A 12,411-nucleotide genomic window follows, 5' to 3' on the forward strand; every position below is an offset into this window, starting at 1 on the left:
TCAAATAATTCATGCACTGTGGCTCAGTGGCAACTGGTCTACCCTAGCAGGAAGAGGGACTGGAAGGCTGCTCCAAGGAAGTGATGAGGAGCTGGCCAGATAAGGGCTTTGAAGTGGCCAGGTGAGGGCAATGAAATAGATGGAAACAAGCAGAGGACCATGGTCAGGCAGGGAAGGGCACAGAAAGGGCTGAGTGCTGAGCACAGACAGGATGTTGTGAGGACAGGAGGGCCAGCTGACAGAAAGGGGGCCGGCAGCCACCATGATGAAGTAGGACTCCTCTCCTCCTCCCCCTCTCCGTGGTCTTGGCAGGATTTGGGGTTTTGTAACAAAAGCAGAAGTAATTTTCTCGTGCATTAAGTAGGAGAGTTGGGTGGTGGAAGTTTTCCTTTAAGGCTTCAGAGGCTTCCTCATGGAGAATGGATGGACCAGACAGAAAAGTAGTCATACTGTTTGCTTGCCATAGATATATGTTTCTTTTTTATTTTTTTGCCAGTCCTGGGTTTAAGCTCAGGGCCTGAGCACTGTCCTTGGACTTTCTCAAGGCTAGAGCTCTACCACTTGAGCCTCAGCACCACTTTCAGCTTTTTTCTATGTATGTGGTGCCTAGGATTTGAAGCTAGGTCTTTGTGCATGCTAGGCAAGCACTCTACTACTAGGCCAAACTCCCGGCCCGATATATGGTTGTTTTTGTTTGCAGTTTCTATTTGCACTACAGCTCCATTTCCAGCCAGAAGACCACTGGATTCTGTGATGTAATTGTGAGATGCGAGGCAGGAGAACCCTTGATCAGCATGCAGTGAGGTCTTACCACATGGATAGAAAGCTGAGAGAAGGGAACCTAATAAATTAGGGGGCCAGCTGGGCGCTAGTGACTCACTTGTGCAATCCTAGTTACTCAGGAGGTTGAGATCTGAGGACTGTGATTCAAAGCCAGCTCGGGCACAAAAGTCCACGAGATTCTTATTAACCACCAGAAAACTGGAAGTGCCACTGTGGCTCAAGTGGTAGAGCACTAACCTTGAACTGAAGAGCTCAGAGACAGTGCCCAGGCCCAGAATTGAAGCCCCACAACCAACCAAGAAGAAAAAAATTAAAGGGCCTGCCCAGGCTCTGGTGGTCATTGTTTTAATGCCCTCAGTAGTTTCAGAGTACATTGGTCTCAGGCTATTTAAATAATGACACTCTTGATGAGTCAGATAATACTTTTATGGCTCTCAAAACCATATTGAACATTTTACATACATTAACTCATTTAGAATTCAAATATGAGATAGGTTATCTTATCTACATTTCACAGAACAGGCATTGAAGTACAGAGAGGCGAAGTAGCCTCCCCACAGCCCCACAGCTAGTGGAGCTGGGATTTGAACCCAGGTAATGCACTTCCTATGCTATATGTACTTTCTATGCTTATGATGTCAACTTTGTCCTTTAGAAAGGACAAAATAAAATGATAGAATTGCATGGAAAGACTAGCACTCAACAATCCTAATAAATATAAAATAATCTTTGTGGGCATGTGCATTAGGAGTTACATTAGGTGACCTTTGCATCCATCATGGTGGTTATGTTATACATTATATAACACTGATATTATATAATGTATATTATATACCCTATATGTAGTATATACCTATAACAACGTGTGTGTGTTTGTGTGTGTGACTACATTTAGCAGCTAGACAAACAGACCTTTGTAAACTATACTAGGATGCTGCTAATTGTTTCCTTCCCAACCTGTTTGTTAGCCTGCTGAGTTTGGATTCAGTGCTCCAAGATTCCAGTCCCCTCTTGACTGCATGAGCAAGCAGGGGGTGCTGGTCTAGGCTGGCCAGCCCTCAGCATGTGCTAGAGAAGCAGAGCAGGAAAGGCAAGAGACCCTAGAGAAGCCCCATGAGGCCCACTGGAAGGACACTTCTAGAAGGGTGGGAATGTGGCTTTCTTGTTTCAGTCCTAGTTCCAGTAGCCTGGCAATGTCATCTGACCCTGGGCCCCACAAAGATTCTCTGTGCCTTTCAGTAAACTTGCCTACCAGAATGTGCTTATCTTGATTATCCTCTTACTGCCAGCCATGTAAGTTCACCTGTGCAGCTGGCACCCTGTACCTCTAGCTACTGCTTCCAGGTGAACAGTGAACAAAGTATACTTTAGCTGAGCCATTTTGCAACATCTGTTTCAGGATGCTTCCTGGGTTGATCTGGGCTTTACAATGTAATTAACTTGTTAGGAGGGTACCACCAATCAGACATCCCTGTGCACGTGATATTAAGGGACATTGTGGGACCTGCTTGCCTGGCAGGTTGGCTTTCATGTGGGGTCCAAGACTATTTCCAGGTTGAACTTGGAGGTGAGAACACTTGATAGTTTGCAGTTATTCACCATGCACCACACTTTGTGGAAATAGATTGCAGCAAATTGAGGAGCGATACAGGTCACTATCAGGCTGGTATCTGGCTGCCAAGTTAGATGTCTGCATGGTCCAGAGTAGGTGATGATGCTGGCCTCCAGCACAGGATGTCACTCTATCTGATCTGCACGCCTCCACTGCAGTCTTCTGCTGGTCCCATCCCTGTAGCTTTTGATTTTGTAGAGCCAGGAAAGCTGCTGGCTTTCCTGTTTGCTAGGCACTATTTGCATAGAATTAAGTAAAATGAAAAGTGAAATGACGTGAAGTATTAGAACAAACACGGTGTGAGCATGAAGGGTGAGTGGACAGAGCAGCAGGGCCTGCTTTCACGCTAAGCTTTTTACTACCTTTCCCCCCCAACATGCAAATAGAACTTAGACCTAAACAAACAAAAATTCACTATACCACTCAGATCCCCCTCATAAAAGAGAGCCTATTATATCTTAACGCTAGCCTCAATTCTCTCTTTTGTGCTACTGACACAAATTCTAGCAGTCTCACTCCATTTACTCTGTGTGCTTTTAATAGCACAGACTTATACTGCAATTTATTTCATTTAGAAACACTCATTTCCCCACTCCTCTATTGAATTCTTGCTGTGTGCAAGGCACTTTGACACAGAAACAGTGTGTGTTGCCCTGCATTTTGTCCTGCATTGGCTAACTGTTATGTCATCAGAACAGTTAATTTGGAGTTGGCAAGTTTGAGATCACACTTCTTCTAACAAAACTTTTAAAATGTGCTGAAACCAAATATATGTCCAGGTTAATCATCAAAATCCTTATTTCTCTCACTGTTGCTTTGTTTGAGAAATGATTGGTTGAAAGAGATAACTGCATCTAAAGCTTGAAGATATGGTTTGTCTCTGAAGGTAAAATGGTCTTAAGATTCTTAAGATTTGTATTCTTTTTTTTTTTTTTTTTTTGGTTGCCGATAGGACTTGAACTCTGTGCCTGGACGTTGTCATTGAGCTCTTCAGCTTAAGGCTAGCGCTCTACTCCTTGAGCCACAGTGTCACTGGTGGTTTTCTGCTGGTTAACTGGAGATGAGTCTTACCAACTTTCATGCTTGGGCTTTGAACCATGATCCTCAGACCTCAGCCTCCTGAGTACTTAAGATTATAGGTGGGAGCCACTGCCGCCCAGCTAAGGTTTGTGTTTTTTGATGACAGTTTCATGACCTCCACCTTGTGCTGCAGTCTTCTTTGAGACAGTGAACTTGCTTTACAAGTCCAAAGGGATTAATGAGGGATTAGTTCTAGAATCTCTTTGGACAACCTAGTTCCTTGAAGGTTCGTGTCTCATTTCTAAAACCTGTGCATATACATACAACCTGTTATAGATATTCTCTGCATACTTTCAATCTCTATAGATGACTGACAATCTCTAATATACTGTAAATCCTATGTGAATTGTTGAATTACTGAATTGCTAAGAAAACAATGAGAAAAAGGATACAGCCTATGTTTAGTATTTTAACTTTGTGATTGGGGAAGCCTTGGGATATAGAACCCACAGATAGGAAGGTCTGCAGGGCAACATTTCCAGCCTTGATTCTCACTGTTTAGTTTTTGTACTTGTACTGAGGTTTGAACTCTGGGCTTTCTAAGTCATGACTGGTGTGTTACCATTTGAGCCAGACTTCTAGCAAAAAACTAGGCATTAAGTCAATTGTGCAGGAACCAGTCTTGAGGAACTGTGAGGATGACAAACATCGTGGTGGAGAGCAGGACAAGCTGCAGAGCACAACAGGAGGAACTCCAGTTGCTGGCTATTGTAAAGGCAGCCTTTTCTTGCAATGGCCATTGGCTGTGTGTGTGTGTGTGTGTGTGTGTGTGTGTGTGTGTGTGTACGCGCAGGCACACATGTGTGTTTTGGGGGTGGGACAGTGAAGATGGAAGGCAGAGTAGAGAGCAGCTCACATCTGTCTCCAAAGTAGGAGAAAGCCTAGAAAAAGAGCCTTCCTGTCCCCACCTAGCAATGGATCCAAATATGAATAGCCCTGAAAAGCACAGTGTAACTGCTGGGCAGGCTCGGGGGGTGCCTCAATACACATGGGGACCATGTCTATCCTTGTGCTAGCTACGTACCCTTTTTGAAGAAGTTTCCGGGGTAAAGTGGGGCTGATACACTTTCTTCGATTAGATCGTAGTACCAAACCCTATACAATTCTAAGTTAGACAGTAGGAGAAAAAGATGAACAATAACCGAACAGTAATGTGGGTGTGGGTTTGGTCTCTGAATTTCATTGTGTGGTCCTCACACTTCTGGAAATGATGGAAGATGATGATGCAGCCTCTACAAGGTAGGAGGATGGGCATGGTTAGACTCCTGTAGACCTTCTGATAGTTCGTTAGAACAGTCATGAAACCATAGTGATGTCAGCTGAACTCAGGAACCAAAAAAACCACAGGAATCAAAGCTGTGGAAAGCTGGGGGAAGGGGCGCCAGCTGTGGTTCCTTTGTGGCTTCCACAATAGGACAGTAATGAGAGCACATTGCATATGCTGCCAGGCAAGCAGGAAGACTGGTGCAAGTTCAGTCCTACCTGGTATCCTACCTGTTATCCTATGTTGGGAAAACCTAAAGTTCCAGGTTCCCCCATGCTGAAGACCAGGAAACCACAGAGGTGCAACCACTGGAAGCTGGGCAAAGCTGGGTGAAGGTGGGAGCAAGAAGTGGGTGTCCAAGAGTAGGACACTCTGAGTGGCAAACCTGTCTGACCGGGTTCTATGTATTAATTGTGTAAATCATGGTGATACCTCAGAGGCAAAACATTCAGATTTCGTATGACAGGATACCATCGATTTAGAAAGAAACAAGCTGAAAGACAATCCTGATACTTGGGGGATATGAGAGGGATGTAGATAGCTGCGTATTTTGGTGTCTGTTTGTGGGTACCTCTCTGTGCTCCTTGACATGTGCTTTTCCCCACAATCCTCCTGATAGCCCCAGAACATAGGGACTTCTCTGAAACAAGGAGCAGGGCAGGAGTCATCTTCTTCCTAGCCAAGATCCTTGGGTGGGAAGAGGAGCTGTGATCCAAGCCAGGCTAATCACACTTCACCCCTCATTAACATCCCCATAGAAAGGTTAAATCCCTTGTCCCTGTTGTCCATTTAGCAAAAGAGGAATCAGCTCTATACCCAAGTCTGTAGTTGACTCCTGTTGCTGTGCACGTACGTGTACATGGCTTTTGCAGGTGAACATTTCAGAGTTGGCCGGGGAAGTTCTGCTGGTGGCTCAGCATCCCGACTGGCATAGTCTTCTCGCATGGCTTGATGGGATCGGTGCCTGGGGTGAGCTGCTAATGAGTCTGGGCAATGTTCAAGTTATTAGTTAACAGGACTGAGCACTAGAAGAGAGAAGCACCTTCCTAGTAGCCTCGACGGCGAATGGCTGATGTGTGGAAGATACACCCCCTCCCTTTGTGGGTGTGTGCTGGCCGTGGGGCTTGACCTCATGGCATGAGCTTTTCTGCTTAAGGCCAGTGCTCTGTCACTTGAGCCACAGCTCTATTTCTGGTTTTTTGATAGTTAATTGGACTTGAGAGTCCCACAGACTTTTCTACCCTAGCTGGCTTCAATCCATGATCCTCAAATTTCAGCCTCCTGAGTTACCAGGATTGGAAACATGAAGCACCAGTTCCCTGTCCATCCCCTTCGTTTTAATTTTTTTTTTTTACTATGAAGTGAAACCCCAACTACCTAATTTCTGTGAGGCTTTCTTGGTATAAACCTATTCTCTTCCACTTAAAAAAATGACCCCCAAATAGAAGCAGATACACAAAACTTTTATTAAGTGAAAGTTAGACTTACTTCCTGGTAACTAACCAGTTACAAGTGCATTTAAACTTCATGTGTGTAGACACCGTAGAAGTCAGATGGGACTTTATTGAAAGTCTCATGTTCTAACTTGGTTCGTGCCAGTGTAACCCAAGGTAGAACCATACAGAAACTCAGTACAAGCCAGTGATGACATCAGACTAGATTGGCAACACCACAGTCATTGTACAGCTAAGTATTACAGAACATGAAAGGCCAAAGACCAGACAACTATTACTAAAGTGATTCTTATACTAAGCCTTTCCTTCTACCTGCTTCCAGGGGACCACACTTAGAAAATCCTTCACACAGTGGGCAGGGGGGGTGAGGGGGGTTGGGGGACAGAGCCTCTTGGATATTTTACACTTAAATGGGCCACAGACACAGTAAACATTCGGTGATACTCCTGAGGCCATGTCAAGGAGAAGGCAGCTATCCCCTTGGGAAAGAGTAATTTTTACTGGTGTGCACATTTTCTCTCATAAATCTTTAAGCTGAAATATTTTCTTCGGTTCCAATTAGCACCAGTTTATTTTAGAATATATATATATATATTTTTTCCTGGTGTTATTTAGGAAAACATTTTGTAAAACTAACACACAAAGTCCCAAACAATGAAAAGCAAATAAAGAGAGAAGACATTCAAAAAACTGTCTTACAGGAACAGCATTTAGAAAAAACAACATTGTTTAAAACACTTGACAAACTATGTACAGGGTGCCAAAAAAGCTGGCAAGGAGCATGGCTGAGAAACAGTCACAGAAAAGGGTTATCAACCTGAACCCTCACAGGCTGTATTTACAGTCAGAAAAGTAGTCAGAAATGTAGTCTCAGAACATCCGAATTGGGCTAAAAAAAATCATATAAAAAGACACATTGCCTCTTCCCCACTAACTTCTAACCAGATAGCAAACATACTCAGTATGATCCTTAAGTACCACATTTAGAAGTGTGTTTTCCAGATTTTACAGTCACAGAACTTTCTCAACAGACGTAGAAGAGAATTGGAGTGGTAGAAAAATGGAGATCTTTATTTTGCTAAGGAAGGTTGGAAAGCTCTGGGTAAGGACTGAAGATAAGTGATTAAGGGAAAAGGTTTCAGCAGGAGGATTGAAGAAATCTGGGTATATTTGATGTCAAAATTTCAAAATAGAAGTAATTATTGCCAAGTAATTTTGAAAATAAAAAGATCAACGATTCGCTTTGTTGGACACTACCTTTGTATTTCATTCTTTGAAACTATACAACCCAAGGTAATTATTTTTTTCTTCTGGATTGACCATTAAACCCAACAGGCCAAACCTATGCCATGTTTATGCCATGCTGTACTCATTAACCTGGCAGTGTTGTGTGCTTCCTAATCCAGTTTACCAGAACATCTTCTACCTCTGGACACATTTTATAACAGCCAAGGTTTTCTTCACTTCTCCTTGAGAAGGAAAATGTAAACCATTTCCCATTTATTCAACTCATGGTTTCGAGCCCAGTGTTTCAGAGGAAAGTCTCAATGTTTTGTCTTTACAAATATCAGCCAGAAGAGCCCGGGAGGCATTCCACACACCCCTGAGGACTTGCATTCAATTCTATTTTGAAGAATTTGCAGTTGTGATGTCTCTCTGAAATTTTAAAATTTGGATTTGATACAAAATACATGCTACTCTTTGAAAATGCATAGTTTATAATTTCATACATTCATTCACTAACACTACAACCTTTGTAAGCAAATACCTATCCTAAAATGGTGGCAAGATTGTAGTGTATTTCAAAAGATCTCTAACACTGAATACATTGTCACATAGTTTGAAACTAGTGTATGTGCTGACACTTGTCACTTTCACACCCCTGTCTGTGAGCAGGAAGAATCCTGCCCTTGGATTTGTCTTTTTTAGTACCTGTTTACCAGATACTATTAAATAAAATGCTTTCTACTGATAGCATTTCTGCTAACTACCCCTATTTTAAATATTCAAGAATCTCATTTTAATATTTAGATTTGGTGCAGAAAACAATTCAAAAGATGGCTTAATTTTCTTGAAGGGAGAAATAGAACTTTATTTGTAGAAAATGGGTACCATATGCTGTCATCAGTTGTAACACAATAAGTTAAGAAATGAAGATTGTAAATGTTTTTGGAGCCATATGGGCCTTCCTGCAGGCAAGCACTTCATACGGCCTTGGTATACAAAATGGGAAGATGGCTTACTTTTGAAAAGCAGTTTTCTTAAATCTTACCATACACAGGGCAATAGAGATTTTGCAGTTACTGTTTTTTCTCTCTCCATCCCCTCATTTCAAAGAAATGACCGTAGGCCACTTGACAGTTACATTTGATGATAGTCATAAACCCTTTGGGACCTAGCAATTTTTTTTCTTATCCTGAGTTTTTCTTCTAAGTATATAGGATTTTAATATATGAAACACTTTGGAAACTATCTGGGCACTGGTTATCCCAGAAAATGTTTGTTTAAATGGTTGACCATAGTCTGTTAATTACAAAAATAGGAATTTTTGGGGTACATTGTAGGAAAATATGGATTAATGGTATTTATACATATACTTTTAATATATAAGATCCACATTCCTGAGTTATTTTATACCCAGGATATTTTTAATTACTGAAGTCATGGGACATTATATTTTGGGAATGCTGAGTTGTTTCTTAAGAATCTGAGTCCAGTTTAGCTCTTCAACTAGTTTTCTACTAGCTCTTAAACTTTCGAAGAATTTCCCCACACAGTCAGGATACTGTGAGAGAGGGTTTTGCCATCATCACAGGGGTTGGTCAAGTCCTAACCACTGATCTCTGTAAGTAGAGCAGAAAGTATAGGAAGCAGTTTAGAAAGTAAAACCAAGGAACATGAGTTTGAAGTCAGATGGTTTGTTCTTTAAGGCAGTGTAAGGGATCTGGGAGGTGTAGCTCGTGGTGTCATGCTCACCTAGCATATATGAGGCCAACACTGGAAAAAGGAAAAGAAAACAAAGAAACAATAATGTAAGAAAAAAAAATTGTCCCCATGGGCAAGTACTCAAGTGGGCGTGTTGGTAAGAGGAAACACTAGCTACTGTGCTGGGCTATTACAACTGTGTTGGGCTATCACAACTGGTCTAATGAACGGGGAAATCAGTTTTTTTGTCATGAGACTTGGGGAGCTATTTCATCTCAGAGGAAAAGTTATTTATGCTTTCATTTAAAAAGGGAACGATACAATATGAAATGCCAAAATGTCAGATGATGTTGTAGAAGCCTTTTTTGCTTAAGAGAAATGGTGTATATGGAAAGTTTTCTCAACCTTTCTGTGCCTAAAGTTGAAGGCAGATTGAACGATAGGGCCCATTCCATCTTCTTAACTGGAAAACCCCATATATTCCACTTTCCCTCCAGCCTAAGCCATACGACAGGCATTCTCTCTTACATGATATTCAGATTCCACAGGAAAGGGTGAACAAGGTTGTGACACAGCAGCCTCTCATCTTAGGGAGGTGAGCAGAGACCCATCACTGTCCTCAACACTGTGCTTGGCATGGTTGATGTATTCTGAGTAAAGACTTAGGGAGTCTTGATAGACGCAGATATATGGAAAGAGGGAAGGCCATTGTTAAAGAAGGGTTGTGTGGATAAGGGAATTTAGACATGGTCCATTCAGACAGGATACTAGCGAGCCTGAGAAGAGGGGTGTTGACAGAAGAGATGCTGAGGATGACTAGCTCCTCACTTGTGCTCTTGTGGGAGGCAACAGGTGTAGAACCGCTAGTTTCTTTGTGGAAGGCAAGGAAGATGGTAGCATAGGAATGGAGCAGCAGGAGAGGAAGTTGGTACCTCCCTAATGGCTGACTGCATACATGGAGGACAATGAAGAGCATGGAGGGAAGGACAATACTTTCTTGGACTTGGACAATTGCTAACTCTTTTCTCTTTCGAATTCTGAGGAAAAGTCATTATTATTATTTTTTTTAAAGAGAGGTGAAGTCCTTGGACCTCTACAGTTGATCTTTGCAGTGCTTGATAATTAATATAACAATGACTGTGTTTAAAAACAAGTTATCCAAATGGCCTAGTTTGCTGATAGAAAAGTCTTATTTACTTCTGCTAATTATATGAGAATATTAGTTTTTGTGTGTTTCTATTTATACATGCTTGAGGTCTAGCCCTCTTAAAAAAATGTCCTCAAGGGTTTATGTTCTGCAAAGCTCTGTATCAGCTCCTTACTATTTTCTGGGGGCTGGGGAGAGTTCAGCATTAAGCATCACAGCAGACCTCACAGATTCCTTGAAAGGTGATTCTTAGGCCCTAAGAGCTCCACAGAAAACAGATGAGCATCTTTTCTTGTTGTTTTCTTCTTCTCCCGCCCAATTTTCTCTAATATCGGGTCAAGAGACCTTGGGGACTTGGCCTTAGTAAGAAAATGTAATAATTAAGCAGCCTTGCACATTAAGTTTTGAGCATTTTTCTTTTTGTAATATCCAGGGGATCTTTTCTTTGAAAATTGGTAGTTACTAATCACACAGATGTATCCAACAGAGAAGAACTTTTAAAAAAGTAGTCTGATTAACCACAATTTGGCTCAGCTTCCTCCTCATTCCACTGCCCTGCCAAGTCTATAGTTACCTTCTTTTGGGAATGGAATTTTCTACTTCTTCCCTAACATTGGGCTCTTTTTTGCAACCCACTGCTGCCATGGCTTAGTGCTAACCATGACACAATGGGCTGCTTCTCCACGGAAGGAGGAAAACAGAGTTATTTCCTCTTTCCATATTGCATTTCTTTAAAAACACAAGAAAACCACCAGTCATCACAAAGCCTGCTAATGAAGTAGGCCACGGGCCAAAATGGCTTCTAAGGCCATCTAACTCTGACAGAACTTCCTGTGTATGCTTTTATTCTGAATTACAGACGTTAAGCTTGGTAAATTGATGGGTAGGGTGGGGGGGGGAGGTCAGAATGATGCTCATTCATATACTGGATATCCATACCCGAATCTTTCACAAAAAGAAAAGAAAAATCTCAGGCTTTCCAATGTTATTTAAATTGCATTCACATTTAAACATGACTTAACAGTATGTCCAGACATTTCCAATTTGAAGTTCATAGTACTTTTTTGAGTTGATGTCTCCAAATTACAGATTTGAGCTTGAGCTAGTTTTATATGTTCTGGCATCAGTTTAAGTATATGTAGCTAGAAAACTGAATACTTTTGGGAAAATCAAACTTTCGGTACAATAATTTTTTGTTCCCAATGAGTCAAAACTTTTACTCAGAAACTGCTTTTTAGCAATAGACTTCTATAATTAACAGCTGGCCAGAGCTTCGGGGCTAGGAGCATGGTAGCTGTGAAATGAGGGGTACATTTAGGGAATCATTGGCAACACGAATGTGTGAATAAGTGTGCTCTTCCACACTGAAAGGCCGGGACTGGAAGTGAGTTGAGAACATAGTGGGCCCTGGTTGTAGAGTCTTTCTGGAAGACTAAGAGCTGAACTAGCCCCACTAACCCCTTCATGAGTCATTTTCCTCCTTTTTACCAGCAATAATGAAGCTGACTTGGGCTGAAAACTACCCTGGATTGGCCTAGGAGGTGGGAGAGGGGAGAGTGATTCTCATATTCCTGTTGATAATGTATCTGATAGACACATTTTACCATCTGTAGCTACCCCCGTATCACTAGCACTTCAATGTAAGTCACAGTTTAAAATAACCTAGTCCCATCAACAAAGAGAGGGACTACTAGTAGAAAGTTAATTTGTCACCTGCTCACACCCTTATTTCATGAGAGGTTGATTCTCATTGTGATTTTGCCCTTTCACCAAAGTGCTACTCGTTTCTATGTAGAAAATCCCCTTTTTGAGACGTGGCCATTCCCCAAATACCTTGCCTACCAGTTCTGAAGCAAGGATACTCACTGCCAGACCAGAAGCAAAACAGCAGCAATTTTATAGCAGAGTAAGACTCACAGGCAGGAGAGCTTGGAGAGGAATGTGGGGAGAGGGGAAGGTTTGGCAGAGGGCTTTGGCACAGCAGGCAACACATGTCACCTTAAAACTTCAGGGGCTCCTGGCTTTTGTCTCCCAAGGCACAAGGCTGCTCTTTGCCAGCCCCTCATCACAGTGGTCACGGCAGGGAAAAGATTAAGAGAATCAGAATTACAGTTATTCAGTGCTTTGGGGCATGGCCTGGGTGTGC

Source organism: Megascapheus bottae, chromosome 9, assembly GCF_031878675.1.
Source record: "Megascapheus bottae isolate mThoBot1 chromosome 9, mThoBot2.hap1, whole genome shotgun sequence".
Classification (NCBI taxonomy): domain Eukaryota; kingdom Metazoa; phylum Chordata; class Mammalia; order Rodentia; family Geomyidae; genus Megascapheus; species Megascapheus bottae.